We start from the raw sequence: 13,777 nt of genomic DNA on the forward strand, positions 1-13,777 counted from the left end.
GATGGAATGGCTGAGGGTTAGGCACAGGGTAAGCCTCTTGTTGTTTTAGAGCAATAGGTCCAAGACTCCAAGGCCAAGGTCACATAGCAAAGTCAGATGGATACGTTTGAATCTGATTTAGACCAAACTACGTCGACAAGTTGAGGACAGGGCGAAAATAAAAGCTTTCGATTTTCAGAACAAAAACTCAAAGATAAAAGCCACAGGAAAAGGTAAAAAACTAAAGTTACTAGACATGGTCAACTCAACCAGTTCTAATCTGAACTGAACCAAACGTACTGGAAGGATCAGTGGTCAGGGAAAACCTAAGTTATTAAATTTTCCAAAAAAGCAAACAAAAGGTCATAAGGAGGGGTTAAAGTTCAACTAGTTGGTCTGTGTAAGCCAAATAACTAAAACAGTTTTTACATGATTTGGATCAGACTTGATGGATGAGGTGAGTATCACCCAAAGGCTGACTATCTGTTTTTAAAACAGTAGGTCAGTGGTCAAGGTCGCACTGAACGGTCATCTTAAGCAGTTTTTATCGATGGAAACTAAGGTTTATGGAAGTTTTTAAGTTAAGACTATCATAAGGAGAAAAGCAGTTAAAGAGCAAGGCCACAGGAAGATGTCAAATATCAGGATCACTGGCCTACGTTATCTCCAGCAGCTTTGATCTTATTTGAACCAATATTAGGGGAAGGATTAATGCTTAAGAATAATGGAATCCGATTTTGACAGCATTCCGTCGAAGATCAGGGTCACGGATCAAAGTAAAATGATTCTGTTTTAACCAGCTGTTGGAAGAGGGCGTTGCACTCTCTGTGTCCTCCTTCCCCCCCCCTCTCTCTCCCTCCCTCTCCCTCCCTCCCTCTCTCTCTCTCTCTCTCTCTCTCTCTCTCTCTCTCTCTGTTTCTTCTTGGTCTTGACGATTGTGAATCTCTTACTCTTACCATCGTCCGGTGCCATGGCTTTATGCCTATATATGCGAGCCGATTGGCCTCATACCAAGTTGCCCATATCTGGTCCTGGATTCTACAAACATTTTTCTTGTATTGCCCCCCCCCCAAAAAAAAAAAAAAAAAAGTATATAAATAAGACGGACGAGTAACCTCCAAGAGACAGGTTAAAAGCCTCCAAATATTAAACCAGCCATCCTAATACAACTTCTTCTGTTTGCCTTAGAGTGTCTTTTCGGTGCGAGGCGACTTCGATTCGAACGGGCCCTCTAGCCTGTTTGATTTGCCTGTTTCATATGAGTTACACATGATTTTCACATTTAAGAAGTAAACGTCGCCAAATGTCAACATCAGCTGGCAATGTTGCTCTTCTGGTTTACTACACATCTGAAACTTCTATACAACAGTAGTTTTATTGAACTCACTAAAGGCCTCTTGAACTTAAGTCATTAGTGAAGGCTGAATCTAGCCTCGCCCATTCGAAATGACTACTCTAAATTTCAGCGAAATTTCATAAGATAGAATAATAAGTTATAAAATAGGTCATTTGATTAGCAATGTTGCTGTTGCTTCTACAGGTCTCCTCTCTGACCCACATCTCTAATTTTCCTTTCACTTTATTTTTTTAAAATCGTCCTTCGGATTTCTGCTCTCCATTTCTTCAGCCGTTGTCTGCGCTTCCTCCTTCATTTCCTTCTTCCTTTTCAACGATCGCTGTTTCCTTCTTTCCTTCTCCGAATTCTCGCTTCTTTCCTTCTCTGCATTCCCTGCCTCTTTCCCTTCTTCCTTCCTTCTCTGCGTTTCCATCTTTCAACTTCCTTGCCTTCCTTTCTGTCTTAATTCCTTCTCCTAGTCCTCCTCCGATTTTTTCCTCGTCTATTCGCCTCCCCTGTTCCTCCCATCCTTCACCAATTTTCCTCCCTCGTTCTTTCTCAGAGTTCTTTTCTACCATCTTTCCTTCCTTCCTTCCTCATTTCCTTCATTCTCATCGTTTCTCCCTTCCCATTTCGTTTCCCTTCGTTATTTTCACATTTTTACCATTCTTCATTCATTCCCTTTTGTCTTAGTTCCCTTCGTCATCTCTTTCACCTAAGCATTCCTTATTCGTATGTTCTTTCCTTTTCGGGCGTATTATTTATTTTTCAAGGTCTTCCTTCGTTTATTCTCCGAACTTACTACTCCCTCTCTTACTTCTTTGCATTGCTTTCTTCTTTCCTTCTTTCTCCGAGTTGCATCACTCATTCCTGTTCTTATTATCACTTCTTCCCTCGCCCATTACTCAAACCAAAATTTATCCCTTATTCTGTATAGTTCGTAATTTCATACTTCATCTCTTTTTCTCCTGTTCTTCTATATTTTTAGACCCTCCACTTTTCCTCCTCCTCCTTCTTCTCTCGCATCTTGTTGCCCTCTTCGCACTCCCAGATTCCTATGACTCATCTCAGATCAAAAGTATCGTTTGTTGTTTGCCGAGATAAAACATTAAGCGTTGTTTCGACTACTATAGGGTTAATGGTGGTAGAGTTGCACTTTCAGGCTCCTTCTGTATATTAAAACTCTCACCTGAACAGAATCAACTGGCTTTGGCTGGAATGAAATGCTAGTGTTGTTCCCACTAGTGAGTTAATGCTGACAGTATCGACTCTCCCATGCTTCTCTGGCGCACCCTCAACCGAATGTAATTGCCTGGAGTAAGTAAAAAAAAAAAAAGCAGTGTTTTCCCTAACATGAAAAGTTTAATATACGTATCTTCTGCCTTATTCCCCTCTCACCATCGTCTCGTCTGCCTTCCGTCTAATCATAATCATGTTTTTCTTTTTCGTTTACTCCCTCTCCTTCACCGGTTTAAGCCACTCGATTCTTTACTAGCCTTTTTACTTTTCTGCTTCCTTCTCTCCAATTCTCATTCTTCATAGTTCTCCTCCATTCATTTAGTTTTCTTAATTGCTTGCTTCTTCCCTTTCTTAGCTTAGTGCTTTCCTTGCTTCTCACTTTTTAAATAAAAGAAAGAACCAGAGGCAAGGAATATATAGCATTTTGGAGAAGAGAGAGAGAGAGAGAGAGAGAGAGAGAGAGAGAGAGAGAGAGAGAGAGAGAGAGAGAGAGAGCCAGCGCTGCGGCAGACAGAATTGTTGAAGGGCGTCAGTAAAGACCATGAAAGTTGGTGAGAAGAAAAACATTTAACTCCTCCCAGGTTTTGGAAGTGGTACATGTGGTGACTCTCTCCCTCCCTCCCCAACACACGAGCGACAAAGGCCCCTAATCAAAGTCAGCAAGAGAGTGTTGTTAACGAATGCCTGCACTATACTCATCACACAAAGCTCTGTGCAGCGCTTATTGGAAGAGAACTAATATCTTACTTTCCAAAACCTTACGAAAATACGAAACACTAAGGATATTAATGAAAGATTAGGGAATGTGCTGTGTGTTGCTATAGGTAAGGGAATAGTCATGTGGAAAATGCTGCCGAGATGAATCAGGCGAGAATGAGGTTTGGGGGCATTAAAATTGATAAGAATCCTTTTGCCCAAGCCAGAAGAATAGGTGAATCAGAAGACAGGTGTACTGTAGCCTCAACTTGTAATTCTTGAAATGACTCTTTTAGAGAAAACTGTCAAAAAGTAGGATGGAAAGTGAAGGGTCGAGACATCAGTGTATGACTGAATAGGACTTAATGTACAGCACAGGTTTTTGATGAGAAAGATGAAAAGCGTGGGTGAAAAAACACAATCCTGAGGAACAGCACTGCTGATAACTTTTGGTGAAGAACAGTGGTCATCTACACCAGCCACTTCACATCGATGGGAGGGGAAATCTAAGATGATGGCAGAGAAAGAGGGTTAAAACTATAAAGGGATGTTGAGAAATTAAAAATTTGTGCTAACCCTTGTCGAAGACGTTTCAGATCTTGTACAACAGCAGAGGTTTCATTGACATCCCGAAAACAGGATGTCCAGGAATCTGAAATGAGTGTAAGGTCATCAGTGGAGCATCTCCGACTTAGCTCATGCTGACGGTCGTAATGGGGATTATGAGAAAAAAGGTCCCTCAACAATTTTCCTCTTGAGAACAGGGTCCCAGACACAAGAGACTAAAACACTTTGGTGATAGAAGATGGGGAGTGGCCACCATTCTTTGGAAGAGGCTAAATGATACCATACTTCCGGCAAATATGAAAAGCTCAAGTTAACAAACATGAAAAGAGTTGGCTTAGACTGGGTGTCAGCAAAGATGCACAGTTTTTAGTTGGCTGAACGCTTTATCAGTATTGAGGTCTGTGACGGCAAAAACTACTGCATATCTTTTGATGAAATTACATATCATGCATGAGGAAGTCAGAGAGGATACGAGACTGAGTAACAGTGTGACACCATAATCGCCCAAAGCAGACTTAGAGATAAACATCTGAGCAAAGAGCTCTGCTTAGATTCTCTTCACTAAAAGAAACGGCAACAAGGCCATTTGAGTAGGAGAATGGGGGATAAAAGGAAGAAGTAAGGTAAAGTTATTGTATACAGGTTTTTTGCAAGGTGCTATAAAGAGCGGTAAAAATCTCAAGCGGAAAATTCCCTGGAATAGAAGAAATATTTTCTAGAAAGAACAGGATCAGCATGATTCCGATAGAAATGAAAAACGCCCGTGGTTTAGGGTTTGGCTGCCAACAGTAAGTTTTGAAAGTCACTTTCTTGTTGTGGACAACATTATGACATGCGTGATTAAATCAGCACTATTCACATTCGTCAAGCGGCAAAAGAAGGGCTTGTACTGTAAGCTGCTGTTCTCGAGGAGATAAACTTATTGTGCATAGCATCCTTACATGGTTCTAAGCCGAGAAAGCAAAAATCACTGAATAGAATGGAAATGAAGCACTGCCTGAACATCTGAGCACTACCCGATCTTTCTATCGCTATCTTTTACGTCCCCTACTCTTTTTTTTTTTTTTTTTTACCAGTTTCTATTCCCTAGACCTTTCTCTAAAGTTTCTTCTTCCCTTTTCCTCTCATTCATCGTCTCTTTCTTCTTCTCTTTTTCCTACAGATCCTTTCTTTCTTCCCTTCCTCTCGCTTTCTCCCTACGTCCCTCCTTCCTTCTCTCCCATATCCCCTCGCTAATGTTTTTCCTCCTTCCATGGAATTCCTCGTTTTCCGTTTCTCTGCTTCTTACATTGTCTCTCTTTCTACACTTCATCCTTTCGTGGTTGTATTTTCGCCTTTAAATCCCTCCTTCACTACATCTTCCCTAGTTCCTGGCACTAACGATTTACTTTATAATTTTTCATATCTTTACTCTTGTCGTTTTCGTTTAGTTTATTTCGTTTTCTACATCCATGACTTGTTACGCTTTTCACTTGTTTTCTTCTTTCTCTCCGTCCTCCTTACACATTTCCTTATTCATATATATATATTTTTTATTCCCAAGTATTTACTGGCATCTTGCCATCTTCTGCTTCTTTTACTCCCCCTCTTTCTTAACCCGTATCCCCTCCTCTCACCCTCCGTTTCCTTTCCTTCCCTTCCTTACTCTTCTCCATCTCATTTCCTTCCCTCAACTTTTACTTACTCTCTCTCTCTCTCTCTCTCTCTCTTCGTCATCTCTGTCATCTAGCCCTCCCTCTGCTCTTATCCAAGTTTTTCTCTCCACCCCTTCTTCTCATTCTCCGTCTCCCCTTACTCACCCCATCCACTCACTCCCTCTTCTTTCACTTTCCATCTTCCCTCACTCTCCCTTATCTCTCACTACCCCTTCCCTCTCACCATTTTCCTCTTACTACCCTGCTCCTCACACTCCTACTCTCCTCTCACTACTCCTTTAACCTCACTACCCTTCTCCTCTCATTAATCCTCTCCTCTCACTACCCCTTTCCCCTTACTCTCCCTCTCCTCTCACAACCCTTCTCAATTCCTTTCCTTTCCATGCTCCTCTCCTCTCATTACTCCTTCTCTCTCTCTCTCTCTTCTCCCTTCCCTTCTCCTCTCACTACAAGGTGTACTTGCATGTATTGTACTGCACCTATAGAACGGCCCCACCGCAGCATTTGCATGCCTGTGGTCGAAGGGGCTGCTCGGCCAGGCAGACCTAGGTAAGCAACAGCCACAACAACCCCTTCCCTCTCATTCTCCTCACCTCACTACTACTCTTCACGCACTATCCCTTTCCTCTCACTACCCTTCTCCTCTCAATAGTCCTCTCCTCTCACTCTCGCCCCCTCCCCCTCTCCTCCCCCTTTCTTCTCTCTCACTCTTCCTTCTCATTTTTTCCCTAGCTTTCTCTTTCCCCTCTTACTCTCACACGCGCTCTCCTCTCCCTTTCCTCTCCTTACTCTTCCTCTCACACTCCCTTCACCCTCTCCTGTCCTTTCCAACATACTTCATTCTCTCCCATTATTATATTAGTTAGATATTCCCTTAAGGTTTCTTCATTGTTGATCTATATTTCTAAATATCCATATCTTTATTAAACTTCCTTTTTGCTTGCATCAGTCTTGTCTCCATTTTTCCCTCTTGTTTCCATTTGTTCCTATGCTTCACTTTCTTCTTTTCCAGCCGCTTTCCTTCTCTCTCTCTCTCTCTCTCTCTCTCTCTCTCTCTCTCTCTCTCTCTAACACACACACACACACACACACACACACATTTTATGTTCCCCCAGTCTCTATTTCTCAACCTTATCTGTATTTTTCTTTCCTTCACTCCTTTCTTCTTTTTCCTCGTCTCCTTAATGACCTTTCATCATCTGAATCTCTATCCACTTCCCTCTGTTTCCTTTCCTTTCTTCCCCATCTCTTGTTCTCTCATTTCTTTAGCTTCTCCCATCTTCCTTGCTCAAAAATTTATGTTTTCCTCCAATAAAATCCGTTATTTACTATTTTGGAATGCTTATATTGTTCGAAAGAGTATGGAAAGGTACAGTAACAAACGAGAATCATTATGCTGAACTACATGTAACTGAATGGTTGATGGTCAGTAACCGGGGTAATCTCAATGGTGCAGGCATTAGATCATACCACTAAAATTATATTATCCCGGAGACTAATAAATCTACAGCGGATTTACGTAGCCTACATCTTTGGAAATGTTATTGGCCAGCTCCATACTGCCCTTATTGTTAGTCGCGTTTACGTACTTTTTTGTATTTTTTCTTGTTTAGTTGTGACAGGCGCTTCTACATTTCAGAATGAACCTATCCCTACCAAACCTGGACACAATGTCCAGCTTATGACCTAGTTGAGCCCGCAAAGTTTTGGTTCCTAGGCAACTACTCATTGCCTCGCAACGACGGAAAAAACTTTTTTTTTTTTTTTTTCACGTTCTGAGCTGTAGAAGCATTCCTAATGGGCGTTGAAAGTCCTGACTCCTTTAGGCGTAATCCTGAGGTCATTTCCTATCGAAAGTGTGCCACACATTTTTCTCCTCTCTCCTCTAGTTTACGAGTGGGAACTCTGTGAAGATTGGCCTCACCGTACCTAACAACCTTGTTTAATTGTGTCAGGCACTGCTACCCTTCAGAATTAGCCGATTCCGACCAAACCTTGACACAATGACCAGCCTACGACCTAGTTGTGCTCGCAAGGTTATGGTTGCCAGGCAACTACTCGTTGCTTGGCAATGGCCTACTTAATCTATGGTCCAGAGAATATATATCCATCTGTAGTCGTGGGTCCAGAAATTGTCGGGACCCCGTGGCCAGCTCCGGCACAATTTTTTCGTATTTTGAACATCGATATTTTTTCTTACCAAATTGAAGAGAAACGTCTGGCAAACCTTGCAATCCAGTTTTCAGCTTCGTTCACACACACACACACACACACACACACACACACACACACACACACACACACACACACACACACAAAATGACTGCATAAATGCCGGTGAAAACTAAGGAGAGAAGTGAAAAAACATCGCATTAAGAAATATCCATATTTTCATCTATCTATCTATAACCCGACGCCCTAATCCCGATATTTTCACCCCACGAAAAATTTCAGCGGTGCTGCAATGATTTGAAATGACTACAGTAGATATGTGTATTACGATCAAAATCAGTACATAATATGGAAGGTTTCATATATATATATATATATATATATATATATATATATATATATATATATATATATATATATATATATGTGTGTGTGTGTGTGTGTGTGTATGTAGGTGTGCGTGTATACAGTTTCCGACGATTATTGCGTTTATGCAAGTACCGAGTTACTTCTGTTGTCTGGGTGGTTCAGTTTTTGTCCGAAGAGAGGCGAGAGATGGTATTTTTAGGCTCTAACTAGACCCGCTTAGAGCTGGCCATCGGCGCCTAAAGGCTCCTGAGAGAATAACTGGTGTCACTTAAATGGTTTCTCTCATTTAAATGGCTGAAAAATATAACGCCGAAAAGGGTCAAATTGAACTCCAAATCTGTGCAGTACCGGAAATTAAGTTACACCAGACCTACGCACATTGTTGGGAAGCTTATGGAACAGAAACAGGTGCTACTTAAGTGGCTTTTCTCAGAATTCGCCACCCTACTGCTGAGTAAAGCCCCAAGGCGCCAAACTAATCAAAATTAATTATCCCTGAAATTACTTGAGCCTCCGGGGACCTAAGCACGTCATCATAAAGGAAAGATACGAACACTTTCAAGCCTGTTCCCTCGAATACGTTCTATTCTTTGAACTGTGGAAGCCTATAACTAAATCACAGTTCAGCGTCCTTAACTGCCCCTCGTTTTGCAGCTTAAGATACTATTGCATTCTTTTCATCGCAGTTTTTCAAGTCTAGTAGCATTTTCCCTAATGGTCATCTTGTGTTACACCTCAACATTCAAGATGAAGAGATGGAAGTTATAGACAAAGTTAATGTGGACAAGTTTAGTTCCTTCCTCTTCATTTTTCATCCACCAACAGTACCTCTCTTTCCATCTCCTTTCTCTACACCCTTCCCTCTCTGAAAATTTTTTTTCTAGCATTTCCTCTCTGCAAAGTTTTTCCACACCAACACATTGCCCCTCTCATGGTAAGGACAACTTTAGCTTACCACTGAGCAAGTACCAGTCGATTTTATTATACGAGGGTAAGTCCCTAGAACACTAGAGCTCTGTGGCACCATTACCTCTGTCCTGGTCACGAAAACTCAAGTATTTTACTCCGGCTAACTTCAGACATATGTGTTCACCTGAACCAAATATGAGCCAGATAATGTTTATAGTGGCTCCATTAACTGCTGAGCGTTTAGACAATTTTCAAAAAGCAAGGGTGTGAGTCATTACGCCAGAAATAGTTAACTTGCCAACACCCTTCATCGTTATCTTACTTCTTTTCTCCCTGCGTCTGTTTCTCTTTCTTATCTCTGCCCATCACGTTCCCTCCTCCATTCTCTTCCCTCCTTATTTCCTTATCTGTCTGGTCCTTTTCCTTTTATTCTTTTAATTATTTCTTTTGCAATGTGTTCTCTTCTCTCTCTCTCTCTCTCTCTCTCTCTCTCTCTCTCTCTCTCTCTCTCTCTCTCCCTCTCTCTCTCTCTCTCTCTCTCTCTTGTCATTTCATCTGAACCAAATATTTTCAGGCCTGTAAATAAAGAAATGAATGAAGCTTTACTCTCTGTTGTTTCATAATCATTCTCTCTCTCTCTCTCTCTCTCTCTCATCAGCCAAATATTTTTCAGATCTGTAAAGAAAGAATGGATGTTGCATCGTTTTTTGCAATTTCTTTTATCCTATTTTTTCTTATTTTTTTTTTACTTTTCCATTACGAAGGGACTCCCAACCCCTTCACTGGCAGGACGATTTCTCTGTTTTATTCATGATACCCTCAGGCGATTTTGCTTTAGAGGAGATGACTTGGGTGCTCTCCTAGACTGAAGGAAATCGTTTATACTCTTTTCACCCCAAATTGGCCCAGATTTTTATCCCTTTTCAAGTAAACTCACGGTGGTCAGTGACAGAAAAGGTAATACAACGGTTCTCTACTCTTTCTAGTGCAATTCCCCGTGACCAGCACATTATTCTAGTGTTAATCTATCGTTACAACTTTGCATTCAATATAAACAGGCGGCAGTGTTAGACCAAGTTATGCTAGTATAATAAAGTTATTGTAGCAGCAAGAATAAGATACAAATTTTGTCCTCGGAATGGAATCAAAATTCTCAAGCAACACTTACACCTAAAGAAATCTTGATTACTACTACTACTATTATTACTACTGTTACTACTACTACTACTACTACTACTACTGTTACTACTACTACTGCAACTACTACTACTACTACTACTACTACTATTATTATTATTATTATTATTATTATTATTATTAATTATTTATTGTCAACAATTAAGCCCTTCACTCACCTCATGAGATTACTTCCTCGGCAAAATGTCGTGGAGCTTCACTGAGCCTTTCACCACGACATGGCTATCAACTTTACTATCAAAACTAACCCGGGATGGTTTTAGGTAGTATGTAGGTACGCTAGTTTTAGGCGGCTTCGGATAGCTTCTCGTCTTCTAACAGGGTATCGACACCAGACATCAGAGTTTCTTATCTGGACTAACCCTTTTCTCGTTCACCCTGGCTGTGTTGTTCAGTTGAGGACATTAGTACTGTGTCTATGCACTAAATAATGAGTAAGTGATTAATGACGTTATAAACTCGGTGATACGACGTTCAGCACCCCCTCCCCAACTGTCAGGACATAGCAGCCCGACCAAAAGTGAATCCGTGTTATGAAAGTAACTGTACAAACCCTCTAGAGCAAAAATAATCCGGGCGTGACGTTAATAGCTTGAAAGTTACTTCAGTTGGATGAGTTCGGATCTCTATTGATTTTCTTTTTCTTCCTACGCGTCACGGAATTAGGGTCGGAGAAGTAATGAATAAAATCAAGTGGTGGCATCATGAATAAAAAAGGTCGTCCTAATTGAAACTGTTTTTCTGTAAGCTGAACAATATCGTCCGTTGACACACACACACACACACACACACACACACACACACACACACACACACACACACACACACACACACACACACACACACACACACACACACACACACACACACACATATCACAAAGTTTAACATAGAAGAAAAAACTTGAAACTTGGGAAACGGTAGATATAAAAAGTAGGAAGAGGTGATCGTAATAGTAATAATAATAATAACAATAATAATAACAATAATAATAATAATAATACACATGTAGAAAAAAGAATGACAAAAGAGAGAAGAGATGGAGAGAAATGAACTATTTAGTTGTCGTGGGCTTGTTAGAGTATTTTACTTTTGGTGTTACTTTCACGTGGTGGTATGAATATGGTCAGGTGGCCCCACTGACTGGTAATGCAAACGTTCCCCAGCATCCTTCTAATCCCCAGAAAGAAGGATGGTAGTCCACATAATAGGGGCAACGTCAACCACTAGCACACTGGGTTCACATTCAGCTGAACCTGAGGCTGCAAATACTGAATAACAAGTAAGAGGAAACTGAAATAGTCCATGGGTTAATTGCGTTTTTCTTAATCAGCTTATCCGAGTTTCCCTGAGCTGAACAGAATCACTGTGTTGTAGGGAGAAAATAATGTCACTGTTTCCTTGAGCCCTTGAATCGGTATTATGTTTCTTATTTTCGCTATGTCCAGGAAGTTTGATTTAGCTCATGCCTAGCTCCTTTTTGTGAATGGTTAAGTGAAGGCTGCATCTAACCACTGAAAAAGTCTCATCAATACTGAATAAAAACTCGCCTGTTAGAATAGAAAACAGGTCAGGAAACAGAAGTGTACTGGAAATAAAAGTGTTAGGACTCCATATTATAATTACAAATCATAATAGATAAATAGATAAATAGATAGATAGAGAGACAGATAGAAGCAGGAAGTCAGATGATGAGAAGGTATTGTGTCTGCGAGAATCGAGCAATGCTAAACATGCTTACACACTCTTAACTCAAGGAATGCTTTATAGGCACACGGCAGCGCCTCGTGACCATACACACATACTCACACACAGGCTTCTAGAACTTTCCAACCACAGTGTAACACACGTGACACGACCCCTGCTACACCAGAATTTAGGAAGCGAGGCAGAAGGAGACAGGCGATAGAACCGGCAGGTAGTAGGGAGAAGGGCTTAGCAACATGGAAGAGAGAGAGAGTGAGAGAGAGAGAGCGAGACAGGAGGTAGCTCGCGGGACTCTACTTAACTTCACTCGTGTATGAGAGACATTGTTAATATTTCCAAGACAAATAAAAATAGTCCCATACTATTCTTTACCTCTCCTCTCATTGCATGACAAATGGGAACGAAGATTATCTACTTATAAATATACTCACGTATAACAACCGCTCGTCCACAAGTTCAATATATATATAACTAATCTACAAAACTTCTCTACATTTGGTGGCAGCGAACGTATACGAACCTCGTCTACGAATCAACAGTGAATTCCTACAAAATATCAAGATTGAAAACAAAAAAATACCTCTCACAACCGACAACTCACAACCAGCTCCTGACAGTATTCTCTCCAACCAGCCCCCTCCGTCTCCCCGAACATCATGCTGATTTAGAAGTGAAGAGGTCACAGTACGCCTTGCCAGTAGTTTAACAAAGTGCTGATACAAACAATCTTGCAATTTCTACGACCAACCAACAAACTACAACCATCTACAATCAGCTACAAGTAACAACTCCACGAATCGTCTGTATAATATTCTACACGCACCTACAAGTAGCAGCAGTCGTCATCCCACAACGAGTATATCACACGAAAAAAGGACCGAGAATACATCAAGAAAGAAAAGAAAAGAAAACAAACAAACGAAGAGTGAGATACGACTCACAGCTCACAACCACCAGACCTCACCCTCCTCTCTCTGCTACATCCACCCAACCTCCACCGCTGACGCAGGAGTGAAGAGGTCAAGACGACGAAGCAAATACCAAGCCCATATTCACAACTCATCTTACTCATCTTCACTCAAGTTACTCATCGCTACGCATTTACTCACTACAGCTACCAGTGTGGGAAGTCGACGTCACCATACGTGTGCTGAGACGACGCCAAGCCGTGTGTCTGACACCCCACAACACGTCAATCAACCCGTGAAGAACAACGCTATCACCACGTGCAACACCACTCACACCATTTCCACCACGGTAAAAATTAGTGAGTTACTTGATTTATACGATACACAGTGATAGACAACACATTTTGCACAAACATATAAAACGTGCTGTATAGTTACAACTTAAATTCATATACCTATTTCAGTTATCATCATAATTCAATCATTAAATACTTGCACCAACAATAAATATTCTACACTGTATATATTCATTCATTTATTATAGCATTTATTTACTACCAACGAGTGTTACCATTTATACCTACATAAAATACGTGTTTCATACATACAGCTATACATTATTACATCTACAAAGTAATAAAGAAAATATACCATCACAGTTACTCAGTGAGCGATTAAAGGAACTGTATTAAACATTTATTAATTAAAGCTACCTTGTGGAAACAGATAAATTAAGTTACAAGGAAAACCAGAAAAAAAAAAAATGGCCAACACAAATGACGTTAGCAAGAATGAACATCTTCCACACAATCGTGAAGACAATGGTTTCCACACAGTGCTGACACATATATTGCCCACGATAGGTACAAGTGAACTAGTCAGTGTATATATTTAATACTGTGTATAGTGTACATATATTTTTTATATAAAATAACAAAATATGGGGCTATATAATATCATTTTCAGTAATATCTGTGCAATATAAACTAAACCTTAAAAAAGGGTCCCAAGGAAAATAGCCAGCAATTATGCAACCATGAACA

The sequence above is a fragment of the Coenobita brevimanus genome, chromosome 13 (genome assembly GCF_032717465.1).
Source record: "Coenobita brevimanus isolate Jiangsu-jjx chromosome 13, ASM3271746v2, whole genome shotgun sequence".
NCBI classification, from domain to species: Eukaryota; Metazoa; Arthropoda; class Malacostraca; order Decapoda; family Coenobitidae; genus Coenobita; species Coenobita brevimanus.